General features: G+C 47.8%; 1 protein-coding gene across 2 annotated transcripts in view; it reads right to left on the bottom strand.

Moving 5' to 3' along the window:
• The window catches only part of GNG12 (G protein subunit gamma 12), a 63,690-nt gene extending 42,398 nt beyond the window's left edge, over window positions 1-21,292 (bottom strand). The window contains exon 1 of one of the 2 annotated variants that reach the window (XM_073643865.1): window positions 21,067-21,292. The gene's annotated coding sequence lies outside the window, so the exon portion shown is untranslated. The remainder of the gene's footprint in view (window positions 1-21,066) is intronic. The other variant, XM_073643864.1, reaches the window with a different exon arrangement.
• Window positions 21,293-23,689: the final 2,397 nt, after the last annotated feature.

Consider the following 23,689-nt stretch of genomic DNA (forward strand, 5'->3'; position numbering starts at 1 on the left):
GTCTGACAGCTGTGTATCCCCTCATGGCTCAGGCGAGCGTGCAATACCAGGAGGAAAGCCATATTCACACAGCTTGTATTGTAAGTAGGCGGTATGGTAATCATCCATGATGTCCACCATCTCTACATCCAGTTATCAGCCATAAATGAGCCACGAAAGGGGTTAAAACACATGGATTGACAAATGGCTCCTTGCACAAAGACAGAACACATGGACATCGGCCCTCGGGAGCCCTTATCTAGGTACAAGTACAACCTGCGGCAAGAAACAAGCATCAATCTAGCTGAAGGTTAGAGACCATAACAGAGGACCAGAAGGTAGAAGTAGCCACCCGAGGCAAATAAGTGGTCAATCTCTGGTCACCATCTCCCCACATGTAGAAGAAGCGGCCACCTGAGGCAGTAAGTGGTAAATCTCTGGTCACCTTCTCCCCACGTGCAGAAGAAGCGGCCACCCGAGGCAGTAAGTGGTCAATCTCTGGTCACCATCTCCCCACGTGTAGAAGAAGCGGCCATCCGAGGCAGTAAGTGGTCAATCTCTGGTCACCATCTCCCCACGTGTAGAAGAAGCGGCCACCCGAGGCAGTAAGTGGTCAATCTCTGGTCACCATCTCCCCACGTGTAGAAGAAGCGGCCACCCGAGGCAGTAAGTGGTCAATCTCTGGTCACCATCTCCCCACGTGTAGAAGAAGTGACCATCCGAGGCAGTAAGTGGTCAATATCTGGTCACCATCTCCCCACAGAGTAGAGGCAGCTCTTATAGCGCTGCTGTTAGGGTGAGGATGGTGGGGGTTTCAGCTTTCTATAACGAACAATAATAGAATTAGTCCTTACCGGTAATTTGATTTCTATTCGATCAAGATTTGGCCTCTCACAGATGGATCAAGAGATTCATGACTTCGGCACTCAGACTTCACCCAAGAATTCAGTCTCAGGTCCCATCCTGGGATCTAAATGTGGTGCTTAGGGGGTCTAACCCTCTCTCCCTTGGAGCCTCTATCCTCCAGCACAATACAGACTCTCTCTCATAAGACTGCCATCTTAGTAGCCATCACTTCAGCTCGGAGAGTAGGAGAACTGCAGGCTCTTTCCATCAGAGAACCTTACATGAATGTGACCGAAGATAGAAGAGCAGATTAGCAGGGCAGCTACATGGTCTTCCCTTCATACATTTTCCAAACATTATAGATTAGACTTATCGTCCATTAGGGATTTAGTCTTTGATAGGAAAGTCCTACAAGCTATTGTCCCTCCCTAATAAAATATCGTTGGTAATCCTCCAATGCTGTCGTGGAAGGTGTATTGAGAAATATTAGTTTACACCCTCCGTATTTACTGAACCAGGAAGCTCAGGATGAAGAGCAGAATGATAACGTGGGGAATGTGTAGCAGGCACTATAAACAGAGGACCCCTTTAACAAATCCTGGTAACAACTCTGCATACAGAACATTTCTCACGGCCGCACGTTATCCGCGCTCTCTTTGGATTATATATCGGTAAGGCGCTATTTTAGCAGCGCTCACAATAGACCGGACGTGTCACACAGCCCCATATAATTATATCACGCACATGTCTTTCCCTAATCCGAAAATTGGAGGAGTCGTCACTTCCCGGGGACGTTTGGTCCAGAATATGTAGATGGCATAGAGCGGCTCTTCACACGTCATCACCGCGGCTTACTGCCGGACTATCCATGAAGGCTTCAATCACGGAGCTCACAAAGGCCGGCGCAAGTGAGACGCGTCCTCCGAAAACTGCGCGGCTCCTACCTCTGCCGACATGGCACGGTCATCACATAATGCCAGAGGGGTGTGTGGAGGGACACGCTGCTCGTCACACCCGAGCTCTCAACACCCCCACAGTTCTCCCCGTTGAGGGCTGGAAGCATAGGGCATGTTGGCTTTTGACATGCCTAATCTTTTCCTTCTCAAGGGAAATAAGTTTTCAGCGGAGGCGTCAGGCAACAGCTTAAAGGGAATGTCCACTACTGTTCAACCCTTTATCAAAAGGGCCCAGGGAGGTGAGAAAAAAAAACCTGACACTTCCGCTCCAGCACCGCTCCTCATCCACAACCTGTAATATCCAGCTGAATTTTACGGGTGTCCAACGGGACTGTGGAGGTGGTCATTCAGGTCTATCCTGTACCTTTCATAGACAGAGGAGATTTACAGAAATGTGTACAAACACATGGGGTTAACATTGCAGACCATTAGCAATAGTCATCTTCCAAATACTGCAGATGGGGGGGAGGTTCAAGCTGCAATGTCAGTGTGTAAGGTGTGAACGCGCCCCAAAACTTATAACCTCTAGTGAAAAAAAAAAACAGAGGTGCAGCTCAGTTTTATCGCATTGATCCAACTAATAACGTTCTGATAAGTCTCTGAAACATAGAATATATTCAGTCTGGATGCAGACGGCTTGTCAGGCAGGATCAGGGTCATGGGATCTCCGGTCCCTACAGATGTGTACATACTGGGAATAACCCTCTGGGGGTAGGGGATAATTTACTAATCTCTGGGGGTCCGACTGTTGGGGGTCTCTGTGATACAGAGAAGTGGGCGCTCTTCAATATTGAACAGAGTGTGAACGTTCGAGAACTCATGGGACGGAGGTCGAACATTCGGGACGGGGGCCAGCAATTGCACCATCACCAATCCCTAGTACGGTGAGGACGGCTTTCAAATGTGGGGACATTTTTCTAAAATATACAAGCTTGGTAGGTCTATATAGAAGCTGTAAAACCAAAACGAGAACAAAACTATTAATCAAAGACCTACTGCAAACTTTTTATATTCAGGGTACACAGGAAAAAAAAATGGCTGCAACATCGGACATAAAGGTCTTTAAATTGCTTTTCACAGATCCAGGTCAGATGTACATAAAGGAGAGGTGAGAGCGCAGCAGCTGTCAGGGGCCGCACCTGCGAGTCAGGCGAGCGCAGACACCGCCTCGTGTTTACATTTCCAGGGCCCGACTGATAGACGTGAACTAAGCCGCAGAGCGACGGCGCAGGAGCCGAGCCGCCCGAAACTGCTGCTCATAGAGAACTCACACTTCACCCCAAATACTGAGGACTACGGCCCGGAGCCCGGCTTCTGTAAAGCAATGTAACCATTCCCATAGATCACAGATCCAGTGTATGGCCAGGCTGGGGGGACGCGGCACAGGACGCATCAGGGGTATAAAGCCGCAGAAGAAAAAATGGTCCCAATGGAAAACCACCATCTTGGTATTAAATGTAAAATCCAAAGATCGTGACGAGGAGGGAAAAAAATTGTAATCTTCTTATAAAATATCCTTCTCTTGGCCGACTGAATGGTCTTGGAGAGGCCCAGAGATGGTGGATCAAAGAATAAGGCCCAAGAAACCACAGATCTTGATGAGTAAAGTGACACGATCACCATCAGGTTTTTTTTTACTGCAGTCAATTTTATTACCCAAATGGATTTTCCATTGCTCTTCCATTTGCTGATGTGACATCGGCTTAGTAGGTGTCAGCAGGTATTGTGCCGGCTCAGAAGGTGCCCAATACCTGGGGCTGCGCAAGAAACCTGGTGGACGAGATGTCCGCAGAGAGTCTCACCTTCTGATGCGGATACAATGAGAGCTGGATGACCCCTTTAAGCTTCCAGGGAACCCCTTTTAGAAGTAACACAAATATTAATAGACAATGTTAAGATGCCCAGCTGGATCGCATTCATTAGTAAAGGACTTCTTGGAACTGGATGGTCACCCCTGCAACTGACCCACCCAGTTGCCGCTGCCTCGCTCTATGCCCACTGTCACATCAGGCAGGAGATTATTCCGGCACAACCTCTTTACAATAGTGGCAGATTTCTGGGATATTTGGATTCGATTGGCAGATTACCTCATTAGATAAACAAACTAGAGCCCTTGTCTCTTTAAAAGATCCTTAAGGGGCTTGTAGAGATGATAAATCTGATCATGAGGTTAAGTCACAGGAAAAATAAAGGCAGGACTTTAAAAAGTGCTATCATAAGGAAGAAATCCTGGAGGCACAGCAGGAACTTGTGAGTGGATTTTTGTGCCAACTCCACTAGCTCGCCAATATAAATATTGAGGGAAAGAACAAGCTGAAGACACAAATACAAAAAGCAGGTAGTAAAGCCGAGTGATGGCGGAGAGGTGTGGAGAAATTAGCTCCTTGTTCCAGTGACTCATTACTGGTAGAACGAGAAGGAAGAGCGAAACACAAATCCATCTCTGCAAACAATTCCCGTCATCCCTCCCGAATGAGGGAACAAAGTCTGGTTACCAAAAGGTGCCGCAAGCAAGGAGCGGCGAGCTGAGAGCACGCAAGGAGCGGCGAGCCGAGAGCACGCAAGGAGCGGCGAGCCGAGAGCACGCAAGGAGCGGCGAGCCGAGAGCACGCAAGGAGCGGCGAGCCGAGAGCACGCAAGGAGCGGCGAGCCGAGAGCACGCAAGGAGCGGCGAGCCGAGAGCACGCAAGGAGCGGCGAGCCGAGAGCACGCAAGGAGCGGCGAGCCGAGAGCACGCAAGGAGCGGCGAGCCGAGAGCACGCAAGGAGCGGCGAGCCGAGAGCACGCAAGGAGCGGCGAGCCGAGAGCACGCAAGGAGCGGCGAGCCGAGAGCACGCAAGGAGCGGCGAGCCGAGAGCACGCAAGGAGCGGCGAACCGAGAGCACGCAAGGAGCGGCGAACCGAGAGCACGCAAGGAGCGGCGAACCGAGAGCACGCAAGGAGCGGCGAACCGAGAGCACGCAAGGAGCGGCGAGCCGAGAGCACGCAAGGAGCGGCGAGCCGAGAGCACGCAAGGAGCGGCGAGCCGAGAGCACGCAAGGAGCGGCGAGCCGAGAGCACGCAAGGAGCGGCGAGCCGAGAGCACGCAAGGAGCGGCGAGGCGAGAGCACGCAAGGAGCGGCGAGGCGAGAGCACGTAAGGAGCGGCGAGGCGAGAGCACGCAAGGAGCGGCGAGCCGAGAGCACGCAAGGAGCGGCGAGCCGAGAGCACGCAAGGAGCGGCGAGCCGAGAGCACGCAAGGAGCGGCGAGCCGAGAGCACGCAAGGAGCGGCGAGCCGAGAGCACGCAAGGAGCGGCGAGCCGAGAGCACGCAAGGAGCGGCGAGCCGAGAGCACGCAAGGAGCGGCGAGCCGAGAGCACGCAAGGAGCGGCGAGCCGAGCGCACGCAAGGAGCGGCGAGCCGAGCGCACGCAAGGAGCGGCGAGGCGAGAGCACGCAAGGAGCGGCGAGGCGAGAGCACGCAAGGAGCGGCGAGGCGAGAGCACGCAAGGAGCGGCGAGGCGAGAGCACGCAAGGAGCGGCGAGGCGAGAGCACGCAAGGAGCGGCGAGGCGAGAGCACGCAAGGAGCGGCGAGGCGAGAGCACGCAAGGAGCGGCGAGGCGAGAGCACGCAAGGAGCGGCGAGCCGAGCGCACGCAAGGAGCGGCGAGCCGAGCGCACGCAAGGAGCGGCGAGCCGAGCGCACGCAAGGCGCGGCGAGCCGAGCGCACAACAGTTCGCTTCTCATCTCCGGTTCTGTGCAAACATATTCAGGGAACATCTAAACACCGGCAGATGATCCGTCACAGCACAGGAGAAGCGCAGGAGTCATCCAGCGGATCACAAGATCTACGGAGACTTGTCCTCGCGGGCCTGATGGGCGAAACAGACCAGTGGTCGGGGTGATAAAAATAAGAGTGCAACCATCCATCCATAAACCACTGAAAGTATCTATGTCCTTGGTGATGGTGAGGAACCTTGACCAGATCGTGCCCAACAAAATAATGAAAATTTAGAAAGTGGGGGAAAAAAAAAAAATTATTAGGAATGAGATGGATCAAGATGATCACAAAACTAATGATCATGGAGAAGCCTAAAGTCTCTAAAGAAAATGAACCCAATTATGAATAACCCTGATGGCAACTAGCGGGCATTTAGCTTAATAGAGGGAGTGAATAGTTTAGGACCACCATAAGTGCCTGTAAAGAACTCCTCTTTCTGAAGGACTTGGTCAGAAGGAGATATAGTTCATGGTTGCCATCTAGCCGAAGGGTCATCCATGTCTCTGTTCTGGCCAGGGTGGTGCAGGGGACCCCCTCATATGATGTCGATAGGTACCAAAAGGGCACATGGGCAACAACGGACATCATAAGACATCCCAATCAGATGACCAAACAATTCGGTTGTGGCCCTCCCCTAACACCTATGCACGCTCAACCTGAGCGAACGTACATGGTTTTTTCAATATGAAGATGAAAACAAGCCAGATACATCTGCCAGATGATTAAGGCTATGTTCACACAACATGGTTTTTTTACATCAATTTTCTGAAGCAAAACATGATCTTCAAGGGCATTTTGTTCAGAATTTTTCTTGCAGTTTTGGTGCTTTTTTTTCAGGATTTTTTTCACCGTCCTTCTGTCTCTTTTTATGCATGTACATAAAGTTCTGTGAAAAAAAAAAAAAGAACTCCATTCTATTTTGCCATCAAAAACACTGATAAAACGCTGATACAAATTTTGATGCCTTTTTTTTCTACCACCCATTACTTCCTACGGGTGAAAAAAAGGCTGAAAGAAGTGACATGCTCCACTTTCCAAAAAACCATGCAAGGCACAAAATCCTGAACAAAAATAAAAAACCATGGTGTGAACAGAGAATTCTGGTTTCTCATAGACTTTGCTGGTACTGCAAAAGGCAGATGAAAATTTGCATAAAAAAACTGGGTCAAAAAATGCTTAAAAAAACCATGATGTGTGAACATAGCCTTAATACTGCGAAAACAAAACGATTTGTCATGCCTTTTGCACTCGTTATCTCACAGGTCTGTGAATTCTGTCTCGCTGTTCTGGCGATTACAAAACGCAGGTGTGCACAGACCCCTAACGTGTCGGTCATTGCTTCATGTGTTTCCTTACATGTTCTTACATGGTCTCAGAGCAGTCCGGGCAGACGGCAGTGTGCACGTGGCTTATACATGTTATTCTCCGCAGCCTGGAGACGCCGGACCTCGCCGTCTGTTTATACACCGAGGCGAGATTCTGGCCTTCGTCTGTATACACAATGCGGCCAGACATCGCTCTTCTAGCCGAAGGTTCACACCTGTTTACAAAGGCAAAAAGCTAGAAATGTGCGGAGCTGGCACAGAACGCAAGGAGCTGCAGAATTAAAGGCTTGGGCCACCCAGTATATGGCGGAGCAATAGCTTACCGTACATCCCCTGACTACACAGAGACCAGCAGAGGATCAGGAACGGGGGGCCGCAGAGGCTCCAGGGCAGCAGAGTAAAAGATTTCAGGATTTTTATTGTAAACTTTGCAACAAAAAAAAACGTTTTCTCTTTCCAGGAGATTCACATTTCGTTGCGAGTTACACACTGGTCAGCAGTAACATTTGCAACAAGCAGGTTTGGACTGTTGAAATCAAAGTGGAAAAATTGCAGCAAATTCAAGATGCAGATTCCACCTGTAAAACTACACAAAAAAAAACAGCGTATCTGCACTGTGTGAACATACCCTAAAAGTTTTGTATAAACTGGCCGATCATCTATATGCAAGTCGATCATTTAATATCCCCTTCCCATGGGGCCGATAGAAACTGTACACAGCAGAATGATTATTAATACGATCGATCCAGTCCCCATACAGCGTGCATACGGTCTGCAGCACATCTGTTTACATGGAGCGATGTGCTGCAGACAACGATGATGTAATGGCCACAGTCAGGGGCTGCACGCACCGCCGCTGCCGATCATTGCCTGAACAGCTCTGCACAGAAGCATGCGCTTTCCTTGTCCAATAAAGTGACTTTTCCACCAAGGCTTCTTATTTCACAGCAGAGATCTGTATACAACCACAATGTTCAGACAACGGCAGGGAAAACTAAAATGGAGAGCGCCCACTTCCTGCCCCCTCCTTATGTCGCCCAAATATCGTTCTTGTTTATATAAATGCATCCGCCGTGGCAAGTTCATGTACGGTCTTGGGAATGATCCTTTATAAGAGTCTTGATTTATATGATTGTCCCTCTGCTGCTCGGGGCACATAATTATTTCCAATTCTCTTATTTCAAAACTTCTAAAATATCTAAACTGGTGCATGGATCGCACCATTCTGAGACAGCCGGTCTACACGATAAGATAACCTTAAAAAAAGAAAAAGAAAATCCTTCTTTTATCGCTATAATGATCCCAGACCAAAGACAAACATTACCTCCAAGTGTCTGCATTGTGTGGTATATAAACAGCAGGGTGTGCGCCGGGAACCTACGAGAAGGGTGCGCTCAGATCTGAAGGGGATAATGATTCCTGCAAGTAATCCCATAATACCGGGATGAGCAAAGACACAACACAACAACCTGAAGGGCAAGACCGAAAGCTGTCAGAAGGGAGGCCCAGAAGGAGAAGGTCTCCGACAGCTCAGACACCGGCCAGAGAGTATAAACCCCCAATGTATCTACAACTACACCCTGCACATTACTGATCCTGAGTTACATCCCGTATTATACTCCAGAGCTGCACTCACTATTCTGCTGGTGCAGTCACTGTGTACATACATTATATTACTGATCCTGAGCTACATCCTGTATTATACTCCAGAGCTGCATTCACTATTCTGCAGGTGCAGTCACTGTGTACATACATTACATTACTGATCCTGAGTTACATCCTGTATTATACTCCAGAGCTGCACTCACTATTCTGCTGGTGCAGTCACTGTGTACATACATTACATTACTGATCCTGAGTTACATCCTGTATTATACTCCAGAGCTGCACTCACTATTCTGCTGGTGCAGTCACTGTGTACATACATTACATTACTGATCCTGAGTTACATCCTGTATTATACCCCAGAGCTGCACTCACTATTCTGCTGGTGCAGTCACTGTGTACATACATTACATTACTGATCTTGAGTTACATCCTGTATTATACCCCAGAGCTGCACTCACTATTCTGCTGGTGCAGTCACTGTGTATATACATTACATTACTGATCCTGAGTTACATCCTGTATTATACTCCAGAGCTGCACTCACTATTCTGCTGGTGGAGTCACTGTGTACATACATTACATTACTTATCCTGTACTGATCCTGAGTTACCTCCTGTATTATGCTCCAGAGCTGCACTCACTATTCTGCTGGTGCAGTCACTGTGTACATACAGGATGTAACTCAGGATCAGTAATGTAATGTATTATACTCCAGAGCTGCACTCACTATTCTGCTGGTGCAGTCAGTGTGTACATATATTACATTACTGATCATGAGTTACATCCCGTATTATACCCCAGAGCTGCACTCACTATTCTGCTGGTGCAGTCACTGTGTACATACATTACATTACTTATCCTGTACTGATCCTGAGTTACATCCCGTATTATACCCCAGAGCTGCACTCACTATTCTGCTGGTGCAGTCACTGTGTACATACATTACATTACTGATCCTGAGTTACATCCTGTATTATACTCCAGAGCTGCACTCACTATTCTGCAGGTGCAGTCACTGTGTACATACATTACATTGCTGATCCTGAGTTACATCCTGTATTATCCTTCAGAGCTGCACTCACTATTCTGCTGGTGCAGTCACTGTGTACATACATTACATTACTGATCTTGAGTTACATCCTGTATTATACTCCAGAGCTGCACTCACTATTCTGCAGGTGCAGTCACTGTGTACATACATTACATTGCTGATCCTGAGTTACATCCTGTATTATCCTTCAGAGCTGCACTCACTATTCTGCTGGTGCAGTCACTGTGTACATACATTACATTACTGATCTTGAGTTACATCCTGTATTATACCCCAGAGCTGCACTCACAGTTCTGCTGGTGCAGTCACTGTGTATATACATTACATTACTGATCCTGAGTTACATCCTGTATTATACTCCAGAGCTGCACTCACTATTCTGCTGGTGCAGTCACTGTGTACATACATTACATTACTGATCCTGTACTGATCCTGAGTTACATCCTGTATTATACTCCAGAGCTGCATTCACTATTCTGCTGGTGCAGTCAATGTGTACATACATTACATTACTGATCCTGAGTTACCTCCTGTATTATACTCCAGAGCTGCACTCACTATTCTGCTGGTGCAGTCACTGTGTACATACATTACATTACTGATCCTGTACTGATCCTGAGTTACCTCCTGTATTATGCTCCAGAGCTGCACTCACTATTCTGCTGGTGCAGTCACTGTGTACATACAGGATGTAACTCAGGATCAGTAATGTAATGTATTATACTCCAGAGCTGCACTCACTATTCTGCTGGTGCAGTCAGTGTGTACATATATTACATTACTGATCATGAGTTACATCCCGTATTATACCCCAGAGCTGCACTCACTATTCTGCTGGTGCAGTCACTGTGTACATACATTACATTACTGATCCTGAGTTACATCCTGTATTATACTCCAGAGCTGCACTCACTATTCTGCAGGTGCAGTCACTGTGTACATACATTACATTGCTGATCCTGAGTTACATCCTGTATTATCCTTCAGAGCTGCACTCACTATTCTGCTGGTGCAGTCACTGTGTACATACATTACATTACTGATCCTGTACTGATCCTGAGTTACATCCTGTATTATACTCCAGAGCTGCATTCACTATTCTGCTGGTGCAGTCACTGTGTACATACATTACATTACTGATCCTGAGTTACCTCCTGTATTATACTCCAGAGCTGCACTCACTATTCTGCTGGTGCAGTCACTGTGTACATACATTACATTACTGATCCTGTACTGATCCTGAGTTACATCCTGTATTATACTCCAGAGCTGCACTCACTATTCTGCTGGTGCAGTCACTGTGTACATACATTACATTACTGATCCTGTACTGATCCTGAGTTACCTCCTGTATTATACTCCAGAGCTGCACTCACTATTCTGCTTATTCTTATGATGGAGGGGTGAATGAGCAGATTTGTAGCGTTGCACAGGTGCAGACTCTGTACCACTGGTTTTATTTTATGGTTATTGGACCATGTTTTTTTAATCACAAAGTGACTGGTTCCCTTTGAGAACTTCATTACTTATAAGCAGATCAAAAACGTTCTAAAAAGTGAAAGTTATCGAAAGAAACAGCCAGAACCGTCCACTTACACAAGTTACGTCACCGCTGACACACCAGAAGCTCTAAACCCACAAGAGGGTGTAGGAAATGCTTCATGAAGCAATCACAACGACTCACGCTGCCAAAGTACACAGACAAAAAACTTCCAGGGTGTTGTTCTAATGAGGGAGTATCGACTATTAACCATCAGTAGAAAAAGCCAGGAAAAGCCTCTTATCTGCTACAGAGAAGATAATTCAGTATTCACTGCAGATACACATAGCGGGGTAGACTATCCACAACAGAGGGCAACCTGCCGCAGACCCCCAGGACCGTGACACCCAACTATGGAAACCTGGAAGACTGAACAAACGACCTACTGAAGAATGATTCCTGCAATCAGCCGCAGCATGAATATAGCGGCCAGCCGGCCATCCACAAGGATAGCTTCTATCCGCCAGAATGGAAGCCACTAATACAGAGCAGGCATACGGCAGGCGTTGTCCTTCTGCAACAATCCCTTTAATATACTCACAATCACACGCCATCTGCTATATGTCACCCACCAGATACTCAGGCAGGATTCACACATCTCTGCACGTTCTGCCCCGCTGGTCTTCAGCCCAAAAACGGACACCGTCATATGTGTGTATGAGGCTGTCCAGCTCAGGTCAGGAACCCGCGGTCACACCGTGCATTGCAGTCTGAACTCAAACCCCAGAAGCGAGGATGTGTGAATCCGGCATTGGGGTGAGGTCAGAAATCGTGGAATTTTTGCAGATTTTTCATGCAAAATGTGAAAATCTGTACCAAAATTTTAGGATCGCAACTATCCAAAAGAAACCAGTATGTGCATCCACGTCCTGCAATTATTCTCTTCGTAATCTCTAAGCCAATCAGAATCATGGCCTATTACAGTCTCCATGATAAGCTATTGACTCATGTTTCCTAAGGAAATGGATCAGAACTCATTTAGAAATCATGGTTATGTATACATTTCTTCCAAGAAATAGTGCCTGTATCCGGAATTACCACCACACAACCTATGGACAGATGTGGAGCAGATTCTGGAGAAACCCTCTAACTGCCAATAGTGTGAAAATTGCTCATCTTGCACCCAATCTGCAGAGGGCACTTTACAGCAGCGCTCACTGACAGATGTGTGCCGGTTTTCCTCCTGCCTTACATATACTTCGAAGTACAGCTATACTATACTGGAGGCTGTACATGGAAGCTGTGAGCAGGCTGTGTGCAACCAGAATCAATAGCAACAATCCAAAACCCAAGAGAAAGACTTTAAAAACAGAAACCGGCAGATCTGCTCAGCTGGAAAACCTAACCTGCTCCTGGTGACATCTGGATCCTTCTTTGAGTGTACACTACCCAGAAGACTTGACATTGCTGGAGCGCTGTGGCCTCAGAAGCCAATGCCACAGTGTATGCAGAGCAGCTAAAGGATGCGGATCCTGCAAACATTTCAGTAACATCAGTGGAATTTCAGTAGATCAATGATGGAAGCGGCATATACCGTCATTTAATCCGACCCCTGCACCCTGCCTATTGTTCTGTAACGTCTACACTTTCGCTTTATAAGCACTATAGTAGCTAGAACGTCTTCACTATGCAGCACGCGGTGCTTCTGCCATTGCTCAATAGCTTCCACTCAAATTAAAGCGCTTCTCTGTTATGCCAGGTACAGCTGACCAGGTAGGAAAGCAGAGAGGACCCCCCCACTTCCTGTAGCGAGAATCAGGCACGCCTACCCCCCCACTTCCTGTAGCGAGAATCAGGCACGCCCACCCACCCCCACTTCCTGTAGAGAGAATCAGGCATGCACGCCCCCCCCACTTCCTGTAACGAGAATCAGGCACACCCCCCCCCACTTCCTGTAGCGAGAATCAGGCACGCCCCCCCCCCCACTTCCTGTAGCGAGAATCAGGCACGCCCCCCCCCCCCACTTCCTGTAGCGAGAATCAGGCACGTCCCCCCCCCACTTCCTGTAACGAGAATCAGGCACGCCCCCCCCCACTTCCTGTAACGAGAATCAGGCACGCCCCCCCACTTCCTGTAGCGAGAATCAGGCACGCCCCCCCACTTCCTGTAGCGAGAATCAGGCACGCCCCCCCACTTCCTGTAGCGAGAATCAGGCACGCCCCCCCACTTCCTGTAGCGAGAATCAGGCACGCCCCCCCACTTCCTGTAGCGAGAATCAGGCACGCCCCCCCACTTCCTGTAGCGAGAATCAGACACGCCCCCCCACTTCCTGTAGCGAGAATCAGACACGCCCCCCCTTCCTGTAGCGAGAATCAGACACGCCCCCCCTTCCTGTAGCGAGAATCAGACACGCCCCCCCTTCCTGTAGAGAGAATCAGACACGCCCCCCCCTTCCTGTGGAGAGAATCAGACACGCCCCCCCCTTCCTGTGGAGAGAATCAGACACGCCCCCCCCTTCCTGTGGAGAGAATCAGACACGCCCCCCCCTTCCTGTGGAGAGAATCAGACACGCCCCCCCCTTCCTGTGGAGAGAATCAGACACGCCCCCCCCTTCCTGTGGAGAGAATCAGACACGCCCCCCCCTTCCTGTGGAGAGAATCAGACACGCCCCCCCCTTCCTGTGGAGAGAATCAGACACGCCCCCCCCTTCCTGTGGAGAGAATCAGACACGCCCCCCCCTTCCTGTGGAGAGAATCAGACACGCCCCCCCCTTCCTGTGGAGAGAATCAGACACGCCCCCCCCCTTCCTGTGGAGAGAATCAGACACGCCCCCCCCTTCCTGTGGAGAGAATCAGACACGCCCCCCCTTCCTGTGGAGAGAATCAGACACGCCCCCCCCTCCTGTGGAGAGAATCAGACACGCCCCCCCCCTCCTGTGGAGAAAATCAGACACGCCCCCCCTTCCTGTGGAGAGAATCAGACACGCCCCCCCTTCCTGTGGAGAGAATCAGACACGCCCCCCTTCCTGTGGAGAGAATCAGACACGCCCCCCCCTTCCTGTGGAGAGAATCAGACACGCCCCCCCCTTCTTGTGGAGAGAATCAGACACGCCCCCCCCTTCATGTGGAGAGAATCAGACACGCCCCCCCCTTCATGTGGAGAGAATCAGACACGCCCCCCCCCTTCATGTGGAGAGAATCAGACACGCCCCCCCTTCATGTGGAGAGAATCAGACACGCCCCCCCTTCATGTGGAGAGAATCAGACACGCCCCCCCTTCATGTGGAGAGAATCAGACACGCCCCCCCTTCATGTGGAGAGAATCAGACACGCCCCCTTTCTGTAGAGCAAATCAGACACGCCCCCACTTCCTGTAGAGCGAATCAGACACGCCCCCACTTCCTGTAGAGCGAATCAGACACGCCCCCACTTCCTGTAGAGCGAATCAGACACGCCCCCACTTCCTGTAGAGCGAATCAGACACGCCCCCACTTCCTGTAGAGCGAATCAGACACGCCCCCACTTCCTGTAGAGCGAATCAGACACGCCCCCACTTCCTGTAGAGCGAATCAGACACGCCCCCACTTCCTGTAGAGCGAATCAGACACGCCCCCACTTCCTGTAGAGCGAATCAGACACGCCCCCACTTCCTGTAGAGCGAATCAGACACGCCCCCACTTCCTGTAGAGCGAATCAGACACGCCCCCACTTCCTGTAGAGCGAATCAGACACGCCCCCACTTCCTGTAGAGCGAATCAGACACGCCCCTTCCCATAGAGTGGTACAGACACGCCCCTTCCCATAGAGTGGTACAGACACCTTCTGTGATTTTTAAAGGAGTAAGATCTTATTGTCCTTAAGCGATTTGCAGATTTTACACTAATGATCATGAAATAAAGTGTGTGAAAGTCCAATAACCATATAAGTAATCACAATTTATAGATTGATGACATGTCTGCTGTCTTAACAGGTTGTCTCTTTCAGATTCTTCAACAAAGTGATGATGTAGGTCTACTAAAAGCCCGTAGGCCAGTTCCCAGGACTGGTCATATTATGATATCAGTCCACTAGGCCCTGGAATCATTAAGTGCACGCACACGCACACACCAACCAAGGTTGTGTTCACATTAAGTTAGAGTCTTGCATCAATTTAATATCACTCTCACCAAACTGGGTTATTACACTCACTTATATAGCGCCATTAATTCCACAGAGCTTTACAGACATCATCACTGTCCCCATTGGGGCTCACAATCTCCATTTCCTGTCAGTACAGTGCTAATCACCATTATTGCCACTTCTTCACTTTTTTCATAGACTGTAGAATATCTTCAGAAATAAATGGAAATGTACCAAAGTTATATCCTCAGGATTTTTTAATTAGTGGTCCAAAGTAATACAATAATAAAACATTGTTTTTCAACTTCCATGTTGCAATTTCAAAGAAGAAACAGAATAAACAGCATGTGCAGCAATAAAGACACCCCTAATTAATACTTGGTTGCTCCCCCTTTAGCATTGCTGACGGCCTCCACACATTTCTTGTAGCCATCTATAAGCTTCTTGCACTTCTCAGCTGGAGTTTTCTCCCACTCTTCCTTTTCAGTTTGTTCAAGCTCTTGAATGTTTGCAGAGTTATTTTTCCCAATGGCAGATTTCACCTCACCCCAAAGATTTTCAATGGGATTGAGGTTAGTTAAGACTCATTTCTGGCCATTTGAAAACTGTCTATTTTTTCGGTTTCAACCATTCCTGTGTACTTTTGGATCTGTGCTTTGGGTCATCGTCTTGATGGAGGATCCATGATCTTCGACTGAAACCAAGATTTTCTTACACTAGGTAGGACATTTCGCTCTAAAATCTCTTGATTATTCTGATTTCATGATTCCTGTGATACAGTCAAGGCCTCCAGTACCAGACACAGCAAAGTAACCTCACAGCATTATGGATCCTCCACCATGCTTAACTGTTGGTAAGGTGTTCTTTTCCTTATAAGCTTTATGATGCCATCTGTAAACAAACTGTTGCTTTGCATTGCGCAAAAGCTCAATTTTTGTTTCATCTGTCCACAGAACATTTACCCAGAAGGATTGTGGATGGTCAAGGTACTCTTTCCCAAAGATCAGTTGTTCCTTTTCATGTATTTTCTTCAGTAATGGTTTCTTCCTTGGCTTTCGCCCATAAAGCTCTGCTTGGTTTAGTGTGTAGCGTATGGTACTTGTTGAAACCATGACCCCAGACTGTTCCAGGTTGACCTTCAGGTCTTTGGATGTTTGAAATGTTTTTTTCCACCATTCGCATCAACCTTCGAAGACATCTCTTGTCAATTTTCCTCTTTCCCCCACGTCCAGGTAGGTTCTTGACGGTTCCATGCTTGGCAAACTTCTAAATAACATTGCACACTGTTTAAACTGGAATACCAAGGTCTTTGGAGATGGCCTCATACCCTTTGAAAGTCTTGTGTTTGCTAATAATAGCGGTTCTGATGTCCTGAGTCAGCTCCTTTGTCTTCACCATTGTGACAAAGGAACAGAGCTTTAAGTTTTTCTATTTTTCCCTTCCATTGTTTTCGGCTTTAAATTATTATTCATCATTTTCTCTTTTGTATTTAACACGAGTCCCTATACAAAAAAAAACTTTCACTTGATTCATTTTTTTTCAGGAGATATTCCACATTATGTACTTAAACTTCATGGGTGCCAATAATGATGAGCAGGATTGTAGGTCTTTGGAGTGTGGGAGGAAACTGGAAAACACGGAGGAAACCCACAAAAACATGCGGAGAACAGACTTGAGTACTTCTCCAGAGAGCAGTGAATGGAACATTCTTTACTATAGCCCAAACATCAATCTTAGACTAGGTTCACACTTACAGTACTCTACTGAGCACAATGTTGGTGTTTGCATCAGAAACCCCAAAAAACTGTATTCTGACAGAGCCATTCACTTGAATGAAGCTGACGGAGTCCCTGAGGACATTGTCTGGCCTCATTCCTGGAAATATTCGTTCCTTTCGGACATTCAAAAAAACGTGGTTTGCCATGTTTAAAAAAGACGACCACAGCCAGGGAAGAGGCCGGACAGTTACCCAGTGACTCAGTCCGCTTCATTCAAGTGAATGGTCAGGGCTCCAGCCAGAAAACTATTTTTCAAGAATTCTGACGGAAACCCTGACGTTGTGCTCCCTATAAGTGTGAACCTAGCCTTATACTCGCGAGATAAACCCACTGGACACCAAGAGGGAGGGCGAGTCTGAAAACTGGTGAATGAATGAGATGCAGCAGTTGTGCACTGCTGCTGCCTGTTACATTTTCCCTGCAGAGCAGCGCTCCCGTATGTCTGGATCACCAGTTAACGCCACCTGTTGTCATACAGCAAGGGGCTCTGCCCGGGAAAGCATTGTGGTCCTTGGGATCAGTGGAAGTCATATCCTTGCCATACGCCATCACTTTCCAAGGTGGCAAAACCCCTTTTAAGTACCCCATTCACACAACTATATGGCGGTGCCTGTATGAAGTGTAATGCGCCATCGATGCAAGGAACAGCATCAGTTAACCTCTTCCTGTCCATCAGGGTCTTTACTTTCATTTCCCCGTTACACATTTTATACCCGTTTTTGGGATTGAAACAAAACCTGGAATGAAACCTCGGATCGGCCAGCAAATCTGTTCTGACAGCTGTTTGATTAAAGCGATCCATAATTGGTTTAATATGTGCGGCGTGGATTTCAGAAGTCACGTCAGCCGCATACTAATCTGGCTGTAAATCCCGGAAAATTCACATGAATGATTCTGAAAACTGGATTAATTATAGGAAGAGGAAAAAAAAAAAAGGCGGCAGAGGGGCCTGAACAGATGTGAATTAATCTCCCCGTGCATATTGTACATCGTGACCGTGACATCTATGTGGAATTGGGGGGCGATACACAAATTCTACTAGCAGGTCCCCAACATGACCCGTTCTCTGCCGCAGACCCGGCAAACCGCCCTGGATAAGATAGACCGTCTGTAATATTTGCCAACACGATGACGGGAAGCAGACGGACCCCATTATAGTCATTGGGGTCTGGAGCTGCTACACTTCCGTTATCTATGCACTTCTTTTGCTATAATGGATATACAGGAATAACACAGATGTGAACAGAGCCTTAGGCTAAGCGTTCAATACATTTCTGGCCACTGTAGGGCATATGCATTTATAGAAATGTACCTGGACACTGGCCACAGTCTGTATGGATGCTTTGGTATTTGTCGACTATAGGGATCCACTGAAAAAAACATATACTGCATGTTTTTTTGTTCTTCCAGACAAGTATTGAATGAAGCCACTTGGCAAAAATAAAATTAATGGTACGTCAGGAAAAAGCTCCCAACCCAGTGCACAAATGCAGGTGGGAGAAGAGGTTTAGGCGGCTTTCCTTCATCTGTCATTCACAGTCCGAGTACAGAACCTGATGTCCAGAGCGGCCCGCGGGTCTCCGGACCCAAACTCCAAAGCAACAGGTATATAGGAGGCTGCTGAGTTCAGGTCAGAAGACCGCGGTCCTTACTCAGACCATCAATGTGTGAAATCTGCCTTGGATCAGAAGTAGTGCCCAACCTGCGGCCCCCCAGCTGTTGCAAAACCACAACCCACAGCATCCTCTGACACTATGAAGACTTATAAAGCAATAGGGTAATAACAGATGACAGAAAGGGTTAGCAGGCAAGAAAATAAAAAAAATGTCTGCAGTATAGTGAGAGAAAGTACAACTGCAATACACACAGAATAAAAAAAGTAAAATCCAGTAATGAAGTTAAAAAAGGACAAGAAAAGAAAGAATGAAGGTAAACTGGGATCTATCACCCTGAAAGACGTCAGAAGTGAAAGCGCATGTGTCCAATAACAATACTCAAGGTTAGAGCCACGCCAAGGAAGCGGCAACCTTCACTTCAAGACGGGGCGAAGGAAACAAAGATAATTAAGCAAACACATGGCAAGCTGCGCCCACTACCTGTGCCAATAGGAACTTGGCAGGGGCTGCATGGCAGCGGGAACCAGAAAAAAAAAATCCTAAATCTCTGCTTGATCAATATGACGCTCTTAGTACTCGATGTGGAGGGACGATTCGTGCACAGGATTATGTAACATCGCCGGGAACAGGTTACACTCAGAAATTTAAAGGCGCTGTACACACAAAGCCGGGAGAGTAGAAAGGGGAAGATAACGATGACATCTCTGCTGGAGATCATTGGGAAAGGGATTGATATGGACTCTGTCACCTACTGAAGGGGGCTATGCTCTAGTCTGGCTGATACCAGAGAATAGTACACATAAAACTGCACAGAAAGGGAAGAGAGAAAATACACTTTACACTTACAAAGTGGCTATTGCGCTGACCCCAATTACTGTATACGATAGATGCACCCTCGTCACCAAGCACAAGTGCGGGCGACCCGGACCAGATACTGAATCCCGTGCAGTAGCTCCGGTGACACATACTGGCAGGACAATACATAAAGAGAGGCACAGATTTACCCTCGGTCACACAAGTCTTAGGTTATGTGCACACAACGTCTTTTTCAGGCAGATTCTGCCTGGAACCCACTTAAATAACTAAAAAAAATAAAATAATAAAGTGCAGAAAATAATGACCGTATACAGAGCAACGTCAAGACGGCTCGCTGTGAACACGTTCCGGCTTTTTCACCGATTCAAAAGCTGTGAAGGGACTAAAAGAAGTGACCTGTCCGCTCTGCAGGCGCCGTCCGCTTCACAGCCCAAATTAGATCATATACACAGTAAAAAAAAATATCAGCCAGCGGCAAAGATGCAGCAAAAACTAAAAACACTGCCGTTTTACTGAAGCATCTCCTGCATCAAAACACGACTCCTGTAGGTTCTGCCATCACCAGACATCACACAGATTTACCAATGAAGCCAAATATTCATCTGTGGCCCGAACGTCTGCACCGACCGAGGAGTGACTGCCGATAGGAAATAACAGGTACAAATATACAGGGACAAAGTAATCTGTAACCGATCCACAGGTCACAAAGAGGAAGGATCTGGTGACATAAAATGTGATCTAGTGGGCATTACAAGATTAGTACACAGAGAATCCACTAGCAGCGACATTCATGGGGGAATCTTGCTTCCGGAGACCCACAGAATAAGACACATACAAGGGGATCCACTGAGAGGCATACAAGGGGATCTACTGTTGTGTTGGCTCCACTAAACAGCACACGGGAGATCTACAGAAAGACTTACAAGATCTACATTTTTATAAAATAACTAAATTAAATATCCGAGAGATCTACAGAGATTCATTGAAAAACCGAAGGATATCTGCAGTTCAATGAGATCTGCTGATATACAATGGGATCAACTGTTATACTGGGTCCTGTAAACACAAAGAGGAATCTACAGACATTTGGGATCCACTGAGATACCTACAAAGAAATGCAAAAATCTATGGAGTAACTAAATAACATACAAGGTGATCTACACATTCATGTAATCCAGTGAATGACACGCAGATCTACAGGTTCACAGAATCCTCTAAACAACATATCGGGATCCACGGCCGGGCATTCAAGGGTGTTTACTGTATACTGGGATCCACTAAATGAAATGCAAAGGAATCTATGGGATCCACTGTCATACAAGGGGGAGAATGACACAGGATCCATTGACAGAGACCTACAAGATTCGTAAAGCTCTGAAGAATCCAGTGACAGGCAGGTGAGATTTAGTGATCTAGTAGGGGCAGGTGTAAGGAGGGGGTGGACAGACGGCATAGTAATCACAGGTGATCTACTGTCTACTGGGATCCAGTAAATGGCAGACATACAATGCAGTGGATCCGAGGGATCAAGAGGAAAAGCGGTAATCCAGAGTGGACGGACTGCGATCTATGGGATCCAGCGACAACCTGGAGATCTACAGGTGATCCGGTGACAGCTCGTGAGGTTCCACCAGGTGACATCCAACCGGAGCCGAGACGGAGAGGTAAAGAGCACTGACAGGAGGGAGACACGGACACACGACTCCCGGGACGAGCCGCTCACAACTCCTACCTGACAGCCCCGAGCCGCACAAGTGTCACCAACTCCGCGCTCCGCTGCTCTCACCTCCGCCTGAGCTCCTCCCGGTGACTCCGAGCCGCCGTCCGCTGCCTGGCTCGGTGTCTCGCCGCTGACCTCTCACCCGGCCGCGCCTCGGTCTCACTCCTCGGTTGCTAAGGCAGTGAATGCTCGGGAATGCTGGGAAGGATCGTGACGTCAGAAGGAGCCTCCTGACAGAGCACGCCCACCTTATAGTTAGCCCCACCCCCTTCTGTGTGGGCGTGGCCACCAAGTGAAGAGAAGAGGGAGGAAAAAGGCGGGAAGATGGAGACGGACGTGTGAGGGGCGTGAGGTAAAGGTATACGGAACTAATCCACCATGTGAAGCTCTGCACCATACATAAACACACACACACTTTTTTTTCCTCTTCTTCTTCCAGGAGACATAACTTTTTTATTTCTTCTCCAGATCAGTGCGATTACAGCTTTTCCCAAACTTGTGTAGGGTTACAAATCCAGTCACTGTGAGACTGCAGAGGTGGCCGGTAACCTTGGCAACGAGCAGTAGACTATAGGATTAAAAATCGCCCACTGTGAGACTGCAGCGGTGGTCGGTAACCATGGCAATGAGCCGCACACGCCAGGATTATAAATCCTTCTGTTCTTGAGAGCAGAGAGGACTTTTATTAAGAAATAAATGGCGGAGTTGCTCCTTTTTATCTGGATTTTGGAATTTTTCCCATTTACGATCTTGCGACAACCCCTTTGATTAGCAGAGGAGGGCGCTGTCGCGCAGAACGGGCCGCTCTGCGGTAAATCACAGGCCTTTTGTGTTCCAAAATTATTCTCCATCGTCATAACGCGTTTCCCATAACGGTAATCGGGCAGTACACAGATGGCGCACGAGATCCCGCACCTATAAGATCACAGGATCCTGGTGGTCTCCACCGATTCTCGCCGGCCGCTCACCACTTGCAGGTAAAGGGAGAGGATATATTGATGAGGCTCCTTTGGCTTGGCCCTAGGGACTAGTGAGGATGAAGACCCTGAGCACAGACCCTCTCCAATTATACCCTAAAAGGGTTTTTATTTCTAAATTGGGCCACCCCTTTAAGTTCTGGTTTCAATGCTTAGAAGCGAGAAGGCCGACATCCCCTGCGTGAATGGAGCAGGTAACGAATCTGTGTGACCCCCCCCCACACTCCTATAGAAAGTGGCTGGAGAAAAAAATGCTGCAAAGTAAGAATCTATAAAACCTAGAAGCGGTCATAGCTTATTTCGTATCAACTAATAAACTGCAAAGTGAATGAACAAAAGAGAAATCAATTTTTGATGACTGATCTCTGCCTTCAAAAAAGCATCAGTTCTTCTAGATACTTGTACACCGGATATGAAGGATCTATCACGGGTGCATCAGGTGTGACAGACAGTCGTTCTGGATCCGGCTGTAGAAGGTCACTGCTCTTGGCATTACAGACACCCTCTTGATTCTTTCATCTCTTTAGTGTAGTGGTATCCTTCTGTCGCTAGCACCCAGCAGTGATCTCCACCTTCTGCTGCTAATTGACACACCATTGCTTGATATATAAAAACCCTCAGGGTCTCCAGAGAGTCGCCGGTGATAGAACTATCCTCCCCTGCTCAAGCCTGGAGTACTAGCAGTACGGCTAGTTTCTTCTTGGTGGATCTTTGTCATCTTTTCTCTGGTGTCTTCTCAAGCTAAGTGTATCCCCTCTAAGTTGATGGCACTGCTGGACATCTTCCAGTTTCGAAGGGAAGTAACATGATGTGTCTTTCATCTGCTGCACTAAGTTTCCTAGGCCGATCACTACATCTTCGTTCCTCAACGTTGCCCATTTGTTACCGTCCTCAATACCGAGAAATACAGGTAGAAACGTATCCATGACGACTTTGGACATGGCAAAAGATTGCCCTATACCACTGCTACATCGCACGTCATTGAGTCGCACTGTGACCTGCAAGGTTCTGCAACCGCTTCAGACATGTCACAAAATGTCCAGCTCGGTCCAAATGTTCACGGTACCTTGTGGGTCGCTATGTGACCCCATTCCCCTGCATTGTGTTTCGATATAGCAGTCATGTAGAATAATGTCTGGCCGTACGTCCCGTCCAAGGTCGTGCGCAGCCACAGCCTCATTCACATTACCGCTTACACACCACTACACAATAACTCAGACATGCCCCTTCATCAGTCCCCGCAGTGTCCCAGAGAGGAGTCACACATCTTACTAACCGGCTTTTCATTTCAGCAGACTGACATTAGTAGCAGAGAATTTACTCCAATCAGTCAGTCCTATTGAAGTGGAAGTTCTTTGATGCTATAAATAAAGTCCTCAGATCTAGTAGAGGATATACAGCAGCGCCAATCAATAGGTAGTGTAACCGCTGCACCGCCATAAGATGCTCTACAGCAGGAGGTTGTTATAGCCTCCATTATTCCTAATTGTCTGGGGCAGCGCCAGCAAAGAAAGGACAAAATTACTCCAGGAAAAATTTAAATTGTCTAAAGCAAAATGCCGAATCTCAATCTCTATGCCGTCATTTACATGGGATACACAGCATTCATGAGAACTCTCAATACATCATAATCTCGCACTCTTTTTCTCTCTTTTTTT

This window comes from Phyllobates terribilis, unplaced genomic scaffold, assembly GCF_046119375.1.
Source record: "Phyllobates terribilis strain yellow unplaced genomic scaffold, ASM4611937v1 Scaffold_8__6_contigs__length_399053987, whole genome shotgun sequence".
NCBI lineage: Eukaryota > Metazoa > Chordata > Amphibia > Anura > Dendrobatidae > Phyllobates > Phyllobates terribilis.